This window comes from Hypanus sabinus, chromosome 8 (assembly GCF_030144855.1).
Source record: "Hypanus sabinus isolate sHypSab1 chromosome 8, sHypSab1.hap1, whole genome shotgun sequence".
NCBI classification, from domain to species: Eukaryota; Metazoa; Chordata; class Chondrichthyes; order Myliobatiformes; family Dasyatidae; genus Hypanus; species Hypanus sabinus.
The window spans coordinates 114150848-114173132 of NC_082713.1; the positions used below are offsets into that span (position 1 = coordinate 114150848).

The following is a 22285-nucleotide window of genomic DNA, read 5'->3' on the forward strand; positions in this document are numbered from 1 at the left end:
GGTCCAAGACCTCGACTGTGTAACCAGAATTAGTTCTTTTAAATCGTACCAAGGGATTTGGTCAAGATTTTTTTGTAAGTATTGTGAATCAACTTTTTGTGGATGACCCGCCATTTCATCCAACAAACCAAGAAACAAGATGGTGAGCTACCCAAGATCAAAGAACCAGTGTGGGACGTAAAGGATTTAATACGCTGGATGTATAATTTTACTTCTCATTCGAAGGATCTGAATTTGATTTTCTGGAAGAACTGATTGTTTTTGCCAGGGCTTTGATAAATTGCTGAATGGGATTTGCTTTGTTTAAAAGTTGTGATGTTGGAGAGTTTGTCATGAAGATAATTAAGCTGGATATATAGATATATTGGGGTGGAGGGGTTGAATTTGAATTTGTAGACAATCTGACCTGAAACTGAAACTGAGGTTAACCATAATGTTTAAAAATAGGAATTCAATTAGTTTCCTAACTAACCAGGGATAAATAAAAAGGCAATTGTTAGTCTGGAAACCTTTAAATAGGGAATAACACTAGATCTAATTAGTTAGAGAAACTTGGAATAACGAAGGTTATTCTAATGAATCTCACTGATTCTAACTAAAAAGGAATTTGGTTTTTGTTTGATATCTGAGATTTGGAACCTAAAACAGAATGTTAGAATTTTGAATTGTTCTTACTTATTTATATTTTGTGTATATTGCTATTTTCGTAAACCAAACTTACCTCCAGAAGTATGTTTTTGCTATTCACTGCCTTCTTATGAAGCCTAGGGCTTCTGATGGGCCCATTAGCACCTGGTATAGTTCTATGTAATTAGATTTTGCTCATAAACAGTGCGGCGATCAGACATACAAAATCAGATCAGCACTATACAGGTCTTACAAAATACTTTGAAATATACTTACCTCTTACTCAGCCTCAGCAAGACCAAGGAGCTGATTATTGACTTCAGGAGGCGGAAGCTAGAAGTCCATGAGTCAGTCTTCATTGGAGGATCAGAGGTGGAGAGGGTTAGTAACTCGGTGTTATCATTTCAGAGGACCTGTCCTGGACCCAGCACATAAGTGGAATTTTGAAGGAAGTTCAGCAGTGCCTCTACTTCCTTAGGAATTTGCAAAGATTCGACATGACATCTAAAACTTTGACAAACTTCGATAGATGTATAGTGGAGAGTATTGTTGACTGGCTGCGTCACAGCCTGATATGGGTACACCAATATTTGACTGGAAAATCCTCCAAAAAGTGATGGATACAGTCCTGACCATCATGGGTAAAGCACAGTCCACTATTGAGCTCATCTATATGGAGTGTTGTCGCACAAAAACAGCATCCACCATTGGGGTCCCAACTACCCAGGCCACGCTGTCTTCTCACTACTGCCATCAGGAAGGAGGTACAGGAGCCTCAGGACTCACACCACCAGGTTCAGGAACAGTTATTACCCCTCAACCCCCATCGGGCTCCTGAAGAAAAGTGGGTAATTTCACTCATCTTCACTTGCCCCATCATTGAAATGTTCCCACAACCTAAGGACTCACTTGCAAGGACTCTTCATCTCATCTTCTCAATTTATTGCCTTTTTATTTATGAGTATATTGATTTATTTATTTATTTTGTGAGCACACTGGTTGAACTCCCAAGTTGGTGCGGCTTTCATGATTCTATTATGGTTATTATTCTATTATGGATTTATTGCGTATTCCTTCAAGAAAATAAAATCTGGGTTGTATATGGTAACATACACAAATAATAGATTTACTTTGAACTTTAAATTGCTAAAGTATAACCAGCGTTGTAACTAATTTGCCAATAATCATTTCCTGCAAGCATTACCTTGGGTCAAGATTAAATACTGGTAAAGGCTTTATTGAGGACCTAGAGACATACTGCATCTGGTATCTTCAGGATGTAGGAGGAAATTGGAGCACTCAGAGGAAACCACACAGTCATCGGGAGAGTGTGCAAACTCCGCTCAGACAGCAGCTGAGGTTGGGATTGAACCTGGGTCACTGGAGCAGCTCTATTGGTTACTGAGCCACCCACTCTTCATGTTATGTGCAGCTGAGAATATAGGCTGAACCTCAGTTGAATATTTCATCCAAAAGACTGCAATATACTGCGTTGTGTTCCAAATTAAATTTTTACACTTTGGCCCTGGAGTGGGACCTAGTTTAGAATCTTCTGATTCATTGATGAAGGTCTCATGGAGTTATGTGTTCATAGTCATACTGCACAGAAACAGGCCATTCGGCCCATATGCCCATGCTCACCAATGAGGACCCATCCATGTTAATCCCATTTTCCAGCACTTGCCCCATAATTTTTCCTATGTCTAGGTAATTCAAGGGGAGAGGGCAGTACAATGGGGTTGAGAGGGCAAATAAATCTGCTGTGATTAAGTGATGGAGCAGAGTCAATTGGCCAAATGGTCCAAATCTGCTCCTAAGTCTTGTGGCCTTATGGTTTAATGGCTCAACCTAGACTTTTCTTAAATACTGTTGGCGAAACTGCGCTCATTCTCTCAGGCAGTGCTCTTCAGGAACTTACCACTCTTTGGGTGAAAAAGATTCTCCTCACATTCTCTCTAAATCTCTTACCCCAACCCTAAATCTATGTCCTCGAATTTTATCTACCTCTGATATGGGGGAATAATTTCCAGCAGTCTACTCTACCCGTGCCCCACTTAATTTCATATACCTCAGTCACTTTACCTTTTAATCTCCTCCACTTCAGGGAAAGCAGACCTGGTATCTCCAGTCACTCTTTCCACCCCAGGCAACAACCTGGTGAATCTCCTCTGCATCCTCTCCAGCACCATTGCATCATTCTCAGAATGTGTGACCAACTGTGCATGCATTACTCCAGTTAAGGTCAGACCAATATTTTATGAAGTTGGAACATAACTTGGCTACTGTTATACTGTTATACGTTTGTATTTCAACTAATGAATGCCATTACTCCATAACTGTCTCGATCATGTAACGTTTCAAAGCTCCTCTGTCCTCAGTACTCCCAAAGACCTGACCATTCATGGAGCTCCCCCGTGGCACCACCTCACACATGTAGAGCTGCAACTTTACAAGTGTTACAGTTCTGTAAAACTCTGATTAACCCACACTTGGACAGTATTGTGTTGTGTTCTGGTCGCCTCATTATAGGAAGGATGTGGAAGCTTTAGAAAGGGTGCAGAGGAGCTTTACTGGGATATTATGTGGATTAGAGAGCATGTCTTATGAGAAATGGTTAGATGAGCTCGGGCTTTTCTGTTTGGATCGTAGGTTGATGAGGTGTCTACAAGATGAAAAGACTGTTTCCCAGAGTAGACATGACTAATACAAGAGGTGATTGGAGGGAAGTGTAGGCCGTTGTCAGAGATGTGACAATGCTCTAGGGAATACATAAGTGACCAAAACAGCACAGAATACTCTAAATTAAGCCTCATCAATGTCTAATACAAGTTCAGCATAACATCCCAGCTCAGTACTTTGATTTATGAAAACCAATATGCCAAGAGCTTCCTTTGTGACCTGTGATGCCACTTCCAAGGAATTATGGATCTGCATTCCCAGATCCCTTTGTTCTACTGCACTCCTCAGTGCCCTACCATTTATCATGGAGCTATTACCCTCTATTTTCCTCTCAGTGTGCAACACCTCACACTTGTCTGCATTAAATTACACCTGGCATTTTTCAGCTCATTCTTCCAGTTTGTTCAGATCCTGCTGCAAGTTTTGACGATCCCCCTTGCTAGCTACTATGCCCCCAAGCTTGGTGTCATCTGCAAATTTGCTGATTCAGTTTACCACATTATCATCCAGATCGTTGATATAGATGATAGACAGCAACAGACCCAGCACTGATCCCTGCGGCACCCCACTAGTCACAGGCCTCCAGTCAGAGAGTGAACCATCTACGACCACTCTCTGGCTTCTCCTGTGAAGCTAATGTCTAATCCAATTTACTGCTTCACCTTGATCAACCTCCAATGCAGAACTTTGTCAAAGGCCATGCTAAATTCCATTCAGACAACATCTTTCATCGACTTTCCTGGTAATTTCCTCAAAATTTACCATGAGAAGATGGCGGCGTGACAGCAGGGCGCAGTGGCCACTCCAGGAATGAATATCTGTTATCTGTAAGAAGGGGCCGTGTACAATCCTGATTTGATGGAGACGGATGTGTGAAGCACGGAGGCACATCTGGTGAAACTTTTGAAATGTCTGTTTCGCTGCTGCTGCTACTGTGCAATCGGAAAAATCTCCGGGACGAAGGCCCCGAATCCTCGGCTTTGCCTGTTGCTTGGCGGCCAGGGCCGGGGTCAAAGCGCTCGGCAGAGATGGTGCTCGGTGCACGGTGTCGGAGGGCTGGTTGGAGGCTCAAAGTTTTCGGACGGACTCAGAGTTGGCTGTGGTCGGGTGCTTCCAGAGGCTGCATCGGCAAGTTTTGCCACGTTGGAGGTTCATGGCAGGAAGAGTTTTTCTTCCTTCTGTTGTCTGCATGAAATGATGGGCTATCGGGGACTTTGAGACTTTTTTTTACTGTGCAATGGTCTGCTCTTATCAAATTACGGTATTGCTTTGCACTGTTGTAACTGTATGTTATAACTATGTGGTTTTTGTCAGTTCATCTTGGTCTGTCTTGTGTTTATGGGATATCATACTGGAGGAACATTGTATCATTTCTTAATGCATACATTAATAAATGACAATAAACAAGGGCTGAATGTCCTCATAATCTAATCTAAAAAACCGGTATGACATTGGTTTGGCACAACCTTCTTTGTCATCTGTGGCCTCACTGATAATGCTTCCCACACCCATGTCCAAATTATTCATGCATATTACAAGCATCAAGGGCAAGTGTCCCACAGCACTGGCCCCTATGGAACACCACTAACCACAGGCATCCAGCCATAAAAAGTATCAGGCTTTGCCTTCTATTGTCAAGCCAGTTTTGGATCCAGTTTACCAATTTGCCCTGGAACCCATGGGTCCTAACCGTTTTGACCAGTACTCATCTGGAAACTGGTTAAAGATCCATGTAAACCACATGTTTCATTGTCCTCATCGATAAAATGCGATAGACCATTTCTAGGTCCTTTAACTCAAGAGATTCTGTAGATGCCGGAAATCCAGAGCAACACACACTCACAATTCTAGAGGAACTCAGCAAGTCAGGCAGCATCTATAGAAGAGAATGGCCAGTTGGCTTTTTGGGGCAAGACCCTTCACAACTTTAATTTGAAAATTTGCACACAGTCTTTTTCATTTCAGCAACTAAATATACCTCTTCTTCAACTGAACTTCAAAGTAAGGAGCTGTGGATCGTTAGTTGAAAACACAGTCAGAAGTTGTTATAAACACAAGAAATTCTCCAGATGCTGAAAATCTGGCAAGTGATAGGAGAACCCAGGTGAAGTGATAGGCAAAAGTTAAATCAGTTCAACCTTTGATTTCCTATTTATTTAAAGTGGTTTGTTATATTTTACTATTTCATGGTTTCAAGCAAAGTTTAGTATATTTGAACCTGTGATGTAGCCAACACCTAGTATTTTGAAAAATAAGTGAGCAAGTACAGTGTTATTAGATAAACACACAATCAATGGCGATTTTATTTGTACACCTGTACAACTACTGGTTGATGCAAGTATCTAATTAGCCAATCATGTAGCAGCAACTCAATGCATAAAAGCATGCAGACTTGGTCAAGAGGTTCAGTTGTCGTTCAGGGTCAAACATCAGAATGGGGAAGAAATGTGATCTAAGTGACTTTGACCCTGGGATGATTGTTAACGCTAATCAGGGTGGTTTGAATGTAGTACATCAGAAATTCCAGCTTGCCTAGGATTTTCACGTACAGCAGTCTCTGGAGTTTTATAGAGAATGATGCAGAAAACAAAAAAAAAACTAGAGAAGAGAAATTCTATGGGCAAAAATACCATGCCGTTGAGAAAGACCAGACGAGAATGGCCAGGCTGGTTCAAGCTGACAGGAAGGCAACAGTAACTCAAGTAACTGCATTACCTTGAAGTAGATGGACTACAGCAGCACAAGACCATGAGCATATACTCCACGGGCGCTTTATTAGGTACAGGAGGTACCTAATAAAGTGGCCACCATAGCACAGTAGCCTAGTGATTAGCACAATGCTTTACAGTACCAACGACCCAGGTTCAATTCCTGCTGCTGTCTGTATGGAGTTTGTACCTTCTCCCCGTGACCGCCCGGGTTTCCCCTGGGTGTTCCAGTTTCCACCCACAGTCCAAAGATGTATGAGTTGGTAGATTAATTGGCCATTGTAAATTGTCCTGTGATTAGGCTGGGGTTAAATCGCGGGTTGCTGGGTGACGCGGCTCGCAGGGTTGGATGCACCTATTGTGCACTGTGTCTCAATAAATAAATAAGATGCCTTATCCTACTAACACTTCCCCTTCCAAATGTATCCAGAAAGTCGATACGTACCAGGTAGTACAGTAAATTCAGAGCTGGCACTATTGAAATGAACGCTGAAGAATGAAGTTAGTGTTCTGTGAGGCTAACAGGATGAGGATACGATTAATGGCTTGTCATTCCTCGCAGCGGCAGGTGCCCATCGAGAATACGCAAGGTAAATGTTTATTTACTCTCTCTGTTGTTGGAGAATGAAAGGCTCAGAATAATGTGGACGTGATGACCGTTTTATCCCTGTCCTTTCCACAGGGAATGAACCTGGATTGCTTTATTGCAATTTTGCCAAGCTTTTTTGTTGCGTTTCTGCTCGCTAATGCAAGCTCACCCAATCACGAGGCAGCAACAGAGTGTCCATAAAAGCTGCAGATGTGGTCGAGAGGTTCGGTTGTTGTTCAGGTCAAGCAGCAGAATGGGGAAGAAATGGGGTCCAAGTGCCTTTGACAGTGGAAAGATTGTTGGTGCTAGATGGGGCATTCCAACACAGGGCACAACAGTGGTGTGCAGAAGAGCATCTCTGAATACACAACACCTCAAACCTTGAAGCAGATGGGCCACAGCAGCAGAAAACCACAAACATACACTCAGTGGCCACCTTATTAGCTACAGGAAGTGCCTAATAACATTGTTGGTGAGTGTAATTCTCTTGTCTGGGAGAACGGAGTGAGGTGCAGTACAGTTGAGCTTCCTGGCAGGCCTGAACAACGCACAAAGGCCTGTTCCAGGGTAGAGCTGTCAACAGAGCTGAAATAATACCAATGACATTTAAGACCAACAAGACTCAACACGTATCACTCTCTCTCTCTCCAAAAGGTACACGCCTCTCTTTAACTTGAGCTGGCAGATGGATTAAAAATGCAGCACACATTAAAATGAGTGATTATTTTTCCTAATAAGTAACGCAAGGGCTTGGATTAATTCTGCTAATTCATATCTTTCTTTGACACTGTATACTCTGAGCTGTCAGCTAAACACAGAATCAGGGTGAATATCAGGTGACAAACACTGAGACAGGTGGTTTGTATCCTGTTAATTATAGCTTATTCAAGAATGGCATGACTTCCACCATCTTCTCCCAGCACACATCCACTAAGGCCACACACTTAAATATAAAAGAAAACAGTGCTAAATGTGTGCAATTAAGAACGCCTGGAGGTCATGATCAAATTCAGGTTTATAATCATTGATATACACACAGAGGCCACTTGAATAGTTACCTCCTGTATCAAATCAAGTGGCCACCTAGTGTGTGTTCATGGTCTTCTGCTGCTGTGGCCCAGCCACTTCAAGGTTTGACATGTTTTGTGTTCAGAGATGCTCTTCTGCACACCACTGTTATTTGAATCTGGCCGTTCTGACATTTCCCATTAACAAGGTACGCTCTCCCACAGAACTGTGGCTCACTGGATGGTATTTTGATTTTCGGACCATTCTCTGTAAACTCTAGAGATTGTTGTGCAAGAAAATCCCGGGAGATCAGTAGTTTCTGGAATACTCAAACAAACCCGTCTGATACCAATAGTCATCCCATGGTCAAAGTCACTTCGATCACATTTCTCCCCCATCCTGATTCTTGGTCTGAACAACAACTGAATCTCTTGACCATGCCTGCAAGCTTTTATGCATTGAGTTGCTGCCACGTGATTGGCTGATTAGATATTTGCATTAATGAGTAGGTGTACTTGATGAAGTGGCCACTCAGTGCACACTGGGAAATGCGTTAATCTGCAGCATTTCAGAGGAAATTTAGGTCTATTTTACCCTAGTTCTAGAGAATTCATTTTCTTATTCATGTAGAATATGTCTTTTATGAATAAAAACATGAATTCTCTAGGGTTAGGATAAAACAGACTTTACATTCTTACATCTGTTACATTGTCCCATTTTATACTGTGCATGCATATACATGTGTGTATGGGCACACACATTGCAGGAAAACCAATTATAACCTATTGAATCATTCAGTATTGTCATAGAGTCAACAGAACATGGAAATAGGTCCTTCAGCCCAAATCATCCATGCAAACTAAGAGGCTTATCTACCCTGGTCATGGTTGACTGCATTTGGCCCACATCCATGAACACAATTTCGTTATTCCTCATTTTATCTTAACTTATAGAAAGTGTTAATGTCTTGCACTGAACTGCTGTCAAAATACTCGATTCTCAGCATGATAATAAACCTCATTCTGATTTTGCAATCCTTCTCAGCTTCTGCTATCCACATACCTGCCCAAAATTGTCTTTTTTTTTACGTGTTCTTTTTGTAGTTGCCTCAACTGCTTCCTCTGGCAGCCGATTCCACATATTTTTGGCTGGAGTATTTCAAATCTATTTTATCTGCAAATGACTCCCATTAAAAACAGGTGTTATCGCTGCACAAACACAATTGCAAATGTCCATTCATCATTTAAATCTGGGAGTTCAGTTCCTTAATACTGCAATTATGTTATCAGACTCACCATGATAAACTTCATCAAACACAAGGAGGTTTTTTCTTGCATATTTTTTTAAAGTAACTGATGTTGATGCAAAAGATGGCTTTTAGGTGGAATAATCCTCCCTAGCACATCCTGAAGCAAATTACCTCCTATAGAGGCAGATATGCAGTTTTGTATGGTTCAGGGCAAAGTAATTAAAAGTAAAACATATTGATGTTCACGAAGCACGCATGCCCTTAGGTATACTTCTTTAGGAGTTGGAGGGAATATGTTACGTCAACAAATTTCTACAGACGTACAGTGGAAGGCATTGTGACTGGTTGAACTGCTGTCCGTTATGGAGGGTCCGATGCCCAGGATCGCAAGAGGGTTGCACACTCAGCCAGTTCCATCATGGGCACAAGCCTCCCCACCATCGGGGGCATTTTCCAAGGAGGACCCTCAAGAATGTGGCATCCATCGTGAAGGACCCTCACCGCCCAGGACATGGCCTCTTTTCAATACTGCCACCAGGAAGGAGGTACAGGAGCCTTAAGATGCAACTCAATGCTTTAGGAACAGCCTCTTCCCCTCCACCGTCAGATTTCTGAATGGTCCATGAACCCATGAACACTACCTCACCATTTTGCTCTCTTTTTGGACTATTTATTTATTTTCTATATATTTGTTACTGTAACTTATAGTAATTCTTATGTATTACTCTGTGCTGCTGGTACAAAACAGCACGTTTCACAACATTTATCAGTCAGTGAAAATAAATCTGATTCTGATTTGAAGAGGAGTTGATGAATATCTACATTTGAATGCACACGTAGATATGTGAATCCTTGCCCTGATTTTGCACTCTAAGAGGACCCCCGTATTTTCTCAAGAAAAAAACTGTGAAGGGAGAGTACAGTGGAAATTTACAGGGACGTTGCCGGGGCTTGAGGACCTGAGATATGGTGAAAGGTTGAATAGGTTAGGACTTTATTCTCTGGAGTGTAGGGTAATGAGGGGAGATCTCATGGAGGTTCACAAAATTATGAGGGTACAGATTGAATGTTTGCAGGTATTTTCCCCTCAGGTTGAGTGAGACTAGAACTAGAGGTCATGGGTTAAGGGTGAAAGGTGAAATATTTAAGGGAAATCTGAGGGGGGACTTCTTCACTCAGATGGTGGTGTGAGTGTAATTGTAACACTTAAAGTATTGGATAGGTTCATGGATGTGAGAGGTATTGAGGGCTATGTTCTGGGTGCAGGGAGATGGGACAAGGAAGAAGTCCAGCCCACACAGTCTAGATGGACTGAAGGACCTGTTTCTGTGCTGTAGTGCTCTATGGCTATGTAAGCAGGGGTTCCAAACTGTTTTTTTAATGCCATGGACCAATACCATTAAGAAAGGGTACCGTGGACCCCACGTTGGGAACCACCGCTCTAAATTTGGTCCATTTCTGGTCTCCCTGTTGCAGGAAGGATGTGGAGGCACTGAACAGGGTGCAGAAGAGGATGCTACATGGGCTGAAGAGTATGAGCTAAAAGCAGAAATTGGACAAATTTGGGTTGTTTTCTCTGGAGGCTGAGGGGAGACCTGACAAAAAGGTTTGGTGAAATTCTGAGAGGTGGAGATAGGGTAGACAGTCAGAATTTTATCCCAGGGTAGAAATACTCTGTACTAGAGGGAAAACATTTAACATGGGGGGGGGGGGTGAAACTTAAGGAGGTGTGTGGGGCGACTATACACAGGGAGGGGTTGGTACCTAGACCGTGCCACTGCAGCGATGCTCGAAGCAGATAGGACAATGGTATTTAAACAGTTGTTATATATATAAATAATCAGGAAATAGAGGGTTATGGATCTCATGCAGGCAGAAGATATTTAGCTTAATACATCACTGTTTTTAATGCAGACATTGAGGACGGAAGGGCCTGTACTGTTTGACGTTTAAAGTGTTAAAAAGGCAATCGATTTAAGTGAGGCTATGTTTCGCCATGGTAGCAATAAACTGGCATTCCTGCTGAAACAAAATTTTGCACTGTTTTCCTCTAATTCACAGTAAATCCACTTGGGATCTACATCTGTGCAAGTACAAGTTTGTCTTAGAGGGATACTCATTGTTGGAATGTATTTGACTAGGAATTGGTTGCTTAACCTTGTGGGCCAGGTCTTGTTTAGTTTGAGACAGAAGATTAAGTGAAGTGTAAGAAAAGAAATACACCTAAGCTGTAGCTTATGATCAAAAGATTATTAGTAAATCATAAACACAAGAGATTCTGCAGATGCTGGAAATCCAGAGCAATAAGTACAGAATGGTGGAGGAACTCAACAAGTCAGGCAGCATCTACGGAGAGGAATAAACAGTCATTGATTTGGGCTGAAACACTTGATGAAGACCATTGGTAAATTATTTGTTTAACTTCTGTTTTGTGTACAGGATGTTGTTTTTATTGGCTAAATGAATGTTTATTGTCCATCCCTAATTGCACATAATATATGTGCCATGCCAAGCCATTTCAGAAGTGAATTAATTGTTGTTGTGAGACTGGAGTAAGATACAGACAAGACAGGTTAAGGACAAGTGAACCAAGATGGCACTGGCAATATCTGGTGACATTTGGCAGGCAGCTCACAAAACTTCTAGATATACTTCTTCTGAACTACTGTCACTGCAATCTGCAGCCTGTAACTTCCCGTTGAGAAATGTTCTTTTGAATCATCTGAATGAACTAGTGATTTTTCAATTTCTTGAAGGACTCACCAAACTTGACTATCCCTATGGACTCACTTTCAAGGTCTCTACAACTCATGTTCTCATTATTTATTAATTTATTTCAGCTCTAGCTGATAAAATCTGAGGTATGGCATAGCCAAGCGCACTCATTTCTCAATTAGAACATAGAACAGTACAGCACAGTACGGGCCATTCATCCCACAATGTTGTGCTGACCTTTAAACCCTGCCTTCCATATAACTCTCCATCTTAAATTCCTCCATATACCTGTCTAGTAGTCTCTTAAATTTCACTAGTGTATTTGCCTCCGCCACTGACTCAGGCAGTGCATTCCACACACCAACCACTCTCTGAGTAAAAAACCTTCCTCTAATATCCCCCTTGAACTTTCCTCCCCTTACCTTAAAGCCATGTCTTCTTGTATTGGGGAAGAGGCTCTGGCTGTCCACTGCATCTATTCCTCTCAATTGCAAAGAGCTTTCAAAATATTCTAGTGGTGTTTCTGGAGATTTACATAAATATTGCCGTGTAGGCCTAGTTGTTTAAAGCTATTGTGCAGTGACTTTGGGATGATACCAGTTGTAGGTATTACTTTTGGGACAATGTATACCCTGTTCATGTTCCATAGTCTTTCAATTTCCTCTTTTAATTCAGCATTTTTCTGGTGTTTTTCAATGATTGATTTTTGTATATTATGTGTGTTAGAATCAGAATCAGATTTAGTATCGCTGACATATTACGTGGTTTGTTAACTTAACAGCAACAGTTCAATGCAATGCATAATCTAGAAGAGAAAAAATAAAGTAATAGTAATAAATAAGTAAATCAATCACAGTGTACAAATATAGAATAGATTAAAAATCATTCAGAAAACAGAAATTATATATATATTTTTAATCTATATTTTTAGATTTTTTATATATATATATATATATAGTGAGTTAGTGTCCAAGGGTTCAATGTCCATTTAGGAATCAGATAATCAGATGGCAGAGGGGAAGAAGCTGTTCCTGAATCGCTGAATGTGAGCCTTCAGGCTTCTGTATCTCCTACCTGATGGTAACAGTGAGAAAAGGGCATGCCCTGGATGCTGGAGGGCCTTAATGATGGACACTGCCTTTCTGAGACACCGCTCCTTGAAGATGTCCTGGGTACTTTGTAGGCTAGTACCCAAGATGGAGCTGACTAAATTTACAGTCCTCTTCAGCCTCTTTTGGTCCTTGCAGTAGCCCTCCTCCCCTCCATACCAGACAGTGATGCAGTGATGCTGGATGTCAGAATGCTCTCCATGGTACATCTAGAGAAGTTTTTAAAAGCTTTTTTGTTTTGTTGACATACCCAATCTGAAATGGCTATATCTATTAAGTAAGCTGTTTTTGGTTGTTTATCCTATAATATTACATTAGGGCAATTAAAATGGTTTGATCATAATACAATTCGTAGAACTCAGATTCTAAAGCTAGATCAGGCTTGTATTTATAGTATGGTATAGTGGCATTTACGAGTTTATATTTTAAAGCAAGATTTTGGTGAATGATATTTGCCGCTTGATTGTGCCAGTGTAGGTAATCAGATTGAGTCAAACTGCTGAAGGATCCGGTGACGTGTTGGATCATTTCTGGTTTCTTTTGGCATTTCCTGCATTTATTATCTTGAATTTGTTGGTCTTTTATGATGTATTTTTGATAATTCTTTGTGTTAAAACCTAATCCTGTATTATATTGCCACAAGGAACCGCTCTGCTTCTGGGACGAGGTCTTTAACTCGGAGCCATTTCGACACTTCCTTGTTGACATCTTGACTGTCCTGATCGTGGGGATGTCTTCATGGAGGGTCATGCTCTTCCACTGGTTAAACTTTTCTTCAATAGTGACGATGTCTTCATTTTTCTGGGCTGTGCTCTTATTTAAGTTTAGTGGTGTGTACTTCTTATTAGAATTTCATATGCTCGTGTGGGGTGCTGAATCCTATTTTCGTTAAAGATAATATATCTTTAGAAGTTTTATCTGACTGTTGTGTAAATTTTTTATCACTAATTTTTATTGCAACACCAACAAATTCCATTCAATACAACCAGTTGCCAATTACATTTTGACTGTTTAACCCAGCCAAACTGTTGTGTAAATTTTGTATGTCTATTATACATTTTCCTCCTTCTGTCCTAAGTAGTTTTAATATAAGTGTGTTTTGCACAGATTGTCTTGCAAGCACATTGGTTATTTGTCTTTGTGTATATTCATTCTATTGTATTTCTTTGTATCTACTGTGAATGCCCAAAAAATGAATCTCAGGGTAACATATGGTGATATTAAATTTACTTTGAACTTTAAATAAATTTGCTTTGAGATTTCTTTCCTTCTGTGTAGGATATTAGTGAATCAGATTGTCTGTTTGGACAAGTACATGATAATCATTAATGACATTGACTATGTGTTCCAGATATAACTTACAACTTGAAATTAGCCACATTTACTCTGATAGAATTCAAACACATCTCTAGATCAGTTGTCTAGGCCTCTGCATACTAACCCAGTAACTCAATTACCAGGCGGGTGCTTCCTCAGTTTATGCATTGTTGATAGGTCTGGTCTTTCAGATGCTTGTGGGAATGTTATGTTGAAGCTACGTACAATTTTGGGGAGGCCAAATTTGAGTATTGTGGACAGCTCTGTTCACTTACCTGCAGGAAAGATAACAATACGGTTGAAAGTGTGCAAAGAAAATTTAGAAGGATATTGCCAGGTCTTGAAGATCTGAGTTATAAGGAAAAGTTGAAGAAAAAGCTTGAAGACTTTATCTCCCGGGAGCGTAGGAGCATGAGGGGAGATTTAATAGAGGTTTATGATTATGAGGGGATAGATTGGGTAAATGAAAGTAGGCTTTTTCCACCGAGGTTGAACTAAAAGTCATAGATTAAAGGTGAAATATTTAATGAGAACTTTAATGAGAATCAAAGGAAACTTCTTCACTCAATGGATGGTGCAAATGTGGAATGAGTTGTGGATGCGGGTTTGATTCCATCATTTAAGAGAAGTTTAGATAAGATCATGGATGTGAGGGCTATGGAGGGCTATCGTCCAGGTGCGGGTCAATGATTCTAAGCAGAATAAGAGTTTGCACAGAATAGGTGGGCCTGTTTCTGTGCTGTAGCTCCCTACGACTCTATGATTCCATAGCAAAGATGGGAACACTGGGAGACTCAAAGATTCAAAGTACATTTATTATTAAAGTACAAATAAATTACACAACCCTTGAGATTTGTCGGCCACAAAGCAAGCAACCCGAAAGTACCTAATTAAAAACTCGCTCACCAAAGGCTGACCACTGGGAGGTAATGACAAGATTGATGAATCGGATTGGCTGGATCGCCTGCAATACTTGTCATGTAGGACAAGATATACGCAAGGGATTTTGTCCAAAACAGAAACAGCTCTGCCATCAGGACAATACAATTCTGATAAAGCAATTACACTGTATCTCACTACTCTGGCTGTCTGTGCTGCAGAAGAAGGAGTAAAATACAGAAATATTAGCATGCACATAGATGTTGCTCAACGTCCATGTGGCCGAGCCCAATTACGGCAAGCTGACCAATATGCATTTCTATGGCTGGAAGCAGATGAACATTGGAGCTGGTATTGATTCTGTCAGCCTTGCCCATCAGGTGAGTCAACGGTCAAGGTCACTGGACTAACCTCCAGGGTAGGTGGGATGAACAGGGCTTGTTCCACTCTTCTTTCGTTGCTTGCTGTGTTCTGCGTTGCTTATTTATTTTATTTATTTAGAGATACATCGGGGTAACTGGTCCTTCCAGCTGAACGACCCCACACCTCCCAGTTACACCCATGTGACCAATTAATCTCCTTCTTTGGAATGTGGGAGGAAACCAGAGGAAACCCACGCGGTCACTGGGATAAACTCCTTACGGACTGCGGCGGGAATTGAACCCAGGTTGCTGGTGCTGTAATGGCGTTATGCTAACCACTACACTAACGCGCACCCTCATTATCCTGCTGAACAGGCTGAGCATGTTACGTTGGTGCTGGAATGTGAGCCCCCAGCACATTCTTAGGTTGTGTTGGTAGTTAACACAAATGACCATTTCACTGTATGTTTCCATGCACGTGTGATAAATAAATGAATTTGAATCTGAAATATTAGTTGTTTGAAATAAATATCTATGGCCAGAGTTATCAAGCAAATTCCAAATTAAGTCACTGTGGTCTGGAATTAAGGGAAGTTCCAGACTGTTAGAATCTGGTACTTCATGTCATCTTTCTCTGGGGGTGGCAAGTTGAGACCTAAAATGAGTGAGAAAATAAAAGTTCTTGCTGCCTGGCCATTAAGAGATTTAAATGTTAGCTTGTCTGAACGACCCCCTGAAGCCTGTGTCAGCTGTAGCTCAGTGGGTTGCACTCCTACCTGCAGGTTAGGAGTCTGTTAATTCAGGCCCCAGTCCAGAATCTTGATATTGGAATCCAGATGAGGGTTTCAGGGAAATACTGAAAGATTCCTGCGCTGGCTCTAAAGAACATGACAGACTGACGACAAGTGTTGAGTGTTCCAGTCTGTGGTTATCCTATAGTCAATGCCATTAAACAGATTGTTTGGTCATTATCGCATTTCAGAATCAGAATCAGGCTTAATATCACCGGCATGTGTGTGAAAGTTGTCTTTGTGGCAGCAGTACAATGTAATAAAAAACTATAAATTGCAGAAAGAAGTCTATATATACAGTATACACACGCATAGGAAAGTAGTGAGGTCGTGTTCATGGGTTCAATGTCCAGTCAGAAACATGATGGCAGAGGAGAAGAAGCAATTCCCCAAGTCACTGAGTGTGTGCCTTTAGGCTTCTGTACCTCCTCCTTGATGGTAGCAATGAGAAGCAGGCATGTCTTGACTGATGGGGGTCCTTAATGGATGCCACATCTTAGGGTCATCAGGTCTTGAAGCTGTCTTGGATGCTGGGGGGGCTAGTGCCCCATTTCACTTTCAAACGTGGAGCGTATAACAATACAGAGCAATCGGCCCCAAATCTTGTTCTAGCCTTTTAACCTACTCTAAGATCAATCTAACCCTTCCCTCCTACAAAGACGTGCATTTTTTCTATCATTCTGTGCCTATCTAAGAGTTTTTTAAATGTCTCTGATGTATGTCTTTACACCACCCCTGACAGGCATTCAACTCTTTCTTCAACATTCATTTCAATTTCAGAAGTTCAAAGTAAATTTATTGTTAAAGTGAGTATATGTTACCATGTACAAACCCCAGGTTCGTTCTCTTGTGGGAATGTTTGGTAAATCTAATTATCATAATAGAATTAATGATAGACCATACCCAACAGGGTGGACAGACGTTCAAAAGCAGCAAACTGTGCAAGTGCAAAAGAGAAAAAAGCAATAAATAACTGAGAACATGAGATGAAGAGTCCTTGAAAGTGAGTCAATAGGGTTGTGGGAACATTTCAATGATGGTTCTAGTGAAGTTGACTGAAGTTATTTCCTCTGGCTCAAGAGCCTGTTGTTTGAGAGGTAATAAGTGTTTTTGAGCCTGGTAGTGTGAGCCCTGAGGCTCCTGTACCTTCTTCCTGATGGCAGAAGTGAAGCAGAGCAAGGCGTCAATGGTGGGGGTCCGTGATGAAGGATGCTGCTTTCCAGTGACAACACTCTGTATAGATGTGGTCAATAGTGGAGGGGGCATTACACAAGATGGACAGGACCATATCCACAATTTTTTTGTTGGATTTTCTGTTCAAGGGCAATGGTGTTTCCATACCAGGCTGTAATGCACCTCACCACACAGCTACAGTTATAAAAGTTTGTCAAAGTTTTAGATGTCATACCAAATCTTCACAAACTTCTAAGAAAGTAAAGGCACTGCTGTGCTTTCTTCGTAATGGACCTATGTGCTGGGCCCAGGACAGGTCCTCTGAAATAACACCAATCAATTTAAAGTTGCTGATCCTCTCCACCTCTGATTTCCTAATGAAGACTGGCTCGTAAACTTTGAAGTTAATAATCATCTCTTTGGTCCTGCTGCCATTGAGTGAGAGGTTGTTGTTGTGGCACCGTTCAGCCAGATTTTCATTCTCCCTTCTATATGCTGATTCATCACCACCTTTGATTCAGCCAAAGACAGTGGTGTTGCCAACAACCTTGAATATGGCATTGGAACTGTGCTTAGCCACACAGTCATAAGTGTGAAGTGACTACTGTTAGTAGCATTGAATTTAATGTACTAACCGGTACATAGCAACTTTCGAGATACATTGACAGGGGGTATGGGTGGTCGGATAGCATAGCTTACACACCAGTATACTGGGGCAGTACGGAAGCGTAGTGGTTAGTACACAGCTTTCCAGTACCAGTGACCCTGTCACTGCCTGTAAGAAGTTTGTACGTTCTCCCCGTGACCGTGTGTGTTTCCTCTGGGTGTTCCAGTTTCCTCCCACAGTGCAAAGTCATACTGGTTGGTAGGTTAATTGGTCATTGTAAACTGGCCCATGATTAAAATAGAGTTAAATCAGGGACTGCTGGCAGTGTGGCTCAAAGGGCTGGAAAGGCCCACTCTGCACCGTATACTCAATAAAATGAAATAAATAAGCTATTTATCTAATAGCAGAGAACATTACAGCACAGTCTAGGCCCTTCTGCTCACCATTCTAACCTACTCTAAGGACAATCTAACCCTGCCCTCCTACGCAGCTCTCCAGTTTTCTATCATCCATGTGTGACTAAGAGCTTTTTGAATATCCCCAATGTATCTGCCTCAACCACCTCCCCTATCAGAGCATTTCATGGCCCCACCCTTCTCTGCTTAAAGAACTTACCTCTGACATCTCCCTTATGCTTTCCTCCAATCAGCGTAAAATTATGCACCCTCATATTAGCAATTCCTCCCCAAGGAAGAAATCTCTGACTGTCCACTCAAGTTATGCTTAGATTATCTCTTATGCCTCTATCAAATCACCTCTCATCCTCTTTCACTCAAAAACGAAAACCCCTTGCTTGTACAAACTATCCTGATCAGACATGCTCTTGAACCCAGGCAGCATCCTGGTAAATCTCCTTGGCGCACCCTCTAAAGCTTCCACATCCTTCCTGGAATGAGATGACCAGAGCTGAACACAATATTCCAAAGACTCTTGGAGCTCGTTGTACACAAACCGGGTTTCATGCTTGCTTCATTACAATACCGTTCGGACAACGAGAAAGATGTCCCCTGCAGCTTTCTGTAATGAAAAGGGAACAATGGCACATTTGGGATATTGTGTTTAGTTCTGATTGCTGTCTGAGCTCTGTATGAATGTACTGCCGCCAAACACAACATCCCCACCACTCCCCAGCTCACAGACACATTTCCATCCTGCTCTGCTCACTTTTCATCTCTTATTGTTGATGTTTCACATGATTGTATGACTGCTTGTTTTATCATAATGGAGCCAGTAACATTACACTGTCTGACATGAACATGCACCTCACACTTTATGTCAACCGGTCAGTCTTCAGGCCATGTCACTCAAGTACTTATGCTGATATTGTTTTGTGACTGTGTTGTGCTGGATCATACTATATGTGCGGTGTTTGACTGTGCGTACTGAGCTTTGCTCCTTTGCCTCAGAGGAACGATGTTTCATTTGGTTCTATACATGACAATAAACTTGAGCTTGAGCTTCAAATTAGCAGGGCATGCCCTTTTCTCACTGTTGCCATCAGGCCGGAGATACAGGAGCCTGAAGGCATACACTCAGCGATTCAGGAACAATTTCCCCTCTGCCATCCAATTCCTAAATGGACATTGTACCCATGAACACTACCTCACTTTTTTAATATCAGTGTTTCTGTTTTTTGAACAATTTTAATCTATTCAATAATTGTATACTGCAATTGATTCAGTTATTTATTTGTTATTATTATTTTTTTCTTCTTCTGTATAATCTATTGCATTGAACTGCTGCTGCTCGGTTAACAGATTTCACGACACATGCCAGTGATAATAAACCTGATTCTGAGGGTCTTGGTCACTCTGCTACAGAAAAGGTGCCAGTAAATGGAAAGAGTACAGTGGATGTTTACAAGGATGTTGTCAGGATCTGAAGGACTGAGTATAGGTGGGATTGTGACCAGGCTGGGACTTGATTCGTTGATGCGTAAGACAATGAGTGCTTATCTTAGTGAAGACTATAAAATCAGGTGGGATATCAACAGGGTGAAAACACACAGTTTGTTTCCCAAGGCTGGGAAATAAAAAAACAACGGACATATGGTAGGTTTAAGATGAGGGGGAATGATTTAACAGGAACCTGTGGGGTAACTTTTCCCAGTCAGTGAGACAACAATATATGGAATGAGCTGCCTGGGGAAGTGGTTGAGGTATGTACATTTAAGAGGTACTTGGACATGTACACGGATAGGAAAGGTTGAGAGGGATATTGGCAGGTACACGGATAGGAAAGGTTTAGAGGGATACAGACAGGTACACGGATAGGAAAGGTTTAGAGGGATACGGACAGGTACACGGATAGGAAAGGTTTAGAGGGATATGGACAGGTGCACGGATAGGAAAGGTTTAGAGGGATATGGGCAGGTGCACGGATAGGAAAGGTTTAGAGGGATATGGGCAGGTGCACGGATAGGAAAGGTTTAGAGGGATATGGGCAGGTGCACGGATAGGAAAGGTTTAGAGGGATATGGGCAGGTGCACGGATAGGAAAGATTTAGAGGGATATGGGTAAGTAGGAAAAAGAGGATATCTTCATAAGGTTGCAAACTCCATCATGGGCACGAGCCACCCCACCATCTAGGACATCTTCAAAATGTGATGCCTCAAGAAGGCAGCATCCATCATTAAGGCCCCTCACTGCCCAGGACATGCCCATTTCTCAATGCTACCATCAAGGAGGAGGTACCGGGGACTGAAGACACACATTCAATATTTTAGGAACAACTTCTTCCCCTCCACCATCAGATTTCCGAATGGATAATGAACCTATGTACATTACCTCACTATTTTTTTTCTTATTTTGTTCTCACTTTGCACTACTTAGGTAGTTTAATTTATATGCTTATATGTACTGATGCCACGAAACAACAAATTTTAACACGTATGCCAATGATATTAAACGTGATTCTGACCCTAAATGGGACGAGTGTAATGGGAATCTTTGCCAGCATAGACCAGAAGGGCGGAAGGGCCAGTTTCTATAACTCTAAATGCAGAGCATGTCACTGTAGGGGGAAAGGTCCCATGGCATCACAAAGGCTGTGAGCTATGACAGAGAACAATAATAGTTTGCATTTCCAGTGTCAAGCGGACTGCTCAAAAAGTACTGATAGAACAAAATGTTGTGTGACTGTCCTGGTAATATTGGCAAAGGAATTACTGACATCCTGATGAACTAAGTGGACTAGGTAAACTGAGGTCTCCAAACCCCATTTTATATAGTTTACTGCTGACAGGTACACTCAGTAGCCACTTTATTAAGTACACCCGCTTATTAATGCAAATATCTAATCAGCCAATCCCATAGCAGCAACTCAATGCACTCAGACATGGTCAAGAGGTTCAGTTGCTGATCAGACCAAACATCAGAATGAGAAAGAAATGTGATCTAAGTGACTTTGACTGTGGAATGATTGTTGGTGCCAGACGGGGTGGTTTGAGTATGTCTGGAACTGCTGATCTCCTGGGATTTTCATGCACAACAGTCTCTTGAATTTACAGAGAATGGTGTGAAAAAAAAATCCGGTGAACAGCAGTTCTGTGGGTGAAAATGCCAGGTTAATGAGAGAGGTCAGAGGAGAATGGCCAGTCTGGTTCAAGCCGACAGGAATGCAACAGTCACTCAAATAACAACTCATTACAACAGGGGGGTGCAGAAGAGCGTCTCTGAATACACAACACATCAAACTTTGATGTGGATGGACTACAGCAGCAGAAGACCATGAACATATACTCAGTGTCCCCTTTATTAGCACAGGAGGTACTGAATAAAGTGACCACTGAGTGTAAATTGCAGGACTGAAACATGCCCAGAAATATTAAGAAAGTTTACTGTATCAATTTTTAATCAAGGTTTCATCATAATGTTATTTCAATAAATCCCTGAAGATTAGATTTTGATTTATTTAGAGAATTAATGCGGAACAGGCCCTTCTGGCCCAATGAGTTGAATTGCCCAGCAACCCACTGATTTAACCCTAGCCTAATCACAGGACAATTTACAGTTGTCAATTATCCTACTAACCAGTACATCTTTGGACTGTGGGAGGAAACCAGAGCACCCAGAGGAAACCCACGCGTTCGGGAGGAAGTCACGGAGACTCCTTTCCGATGCTGTTGGAATTGAACTGATTCACAGCAAGCTGCAGTAGCATTGAGCTTACAGGTCCACTACCACGGTGCTCCACAGAATTGATCAGAAACGTAGTGTTTGCTACAAGGTCCATCTGAGTCCTCACACACTCAGGTTCATTAGAAAAACCAAGTCTGAAGCAGGAATTGGGTTGAGAGAGATAATAAATCAGCCATGTTAGAATGGCACAGCAGACATGACAGGCTGAATGGCCTACTTCTTCTCCTATGTCTTATGCTCTTACGATCTAAAAACATCACGAGTGGCTTCTTTTCAGCTCCTGCATTGATAGAACACCTGTTCCTTTTTGGTGTCACTTTAGAGACAGCAGG

General features: G+C 41.6%; 1 long non-coding RNA gene across 2 annotated transcripts in view; it reads left to right on the forward strand.

Moving 5' to 3' along the window:
• Positions 1 to 13908, forward strand: part of LOC132398348 (uncharacterized) — an 80913-nt gene extending 67005 nt beyond the window's left edge. For both annotated transcript variants that reach the window (XR_009513620.1, XR_009513621.1), the window contains exons 2-3: positions 6445 to 6604; positions 13328 to 13908. This is a non-coding gene — a long non-coding RNA (uncharacterized LOC132398348). The remainder of the gene's footprint in view (positions 1 to 6444; positions 6605 to 13327) is intronic.
• The last annotated feature ends 8377 nt before the right edge of the window (positions 13909 to 22285 follow it).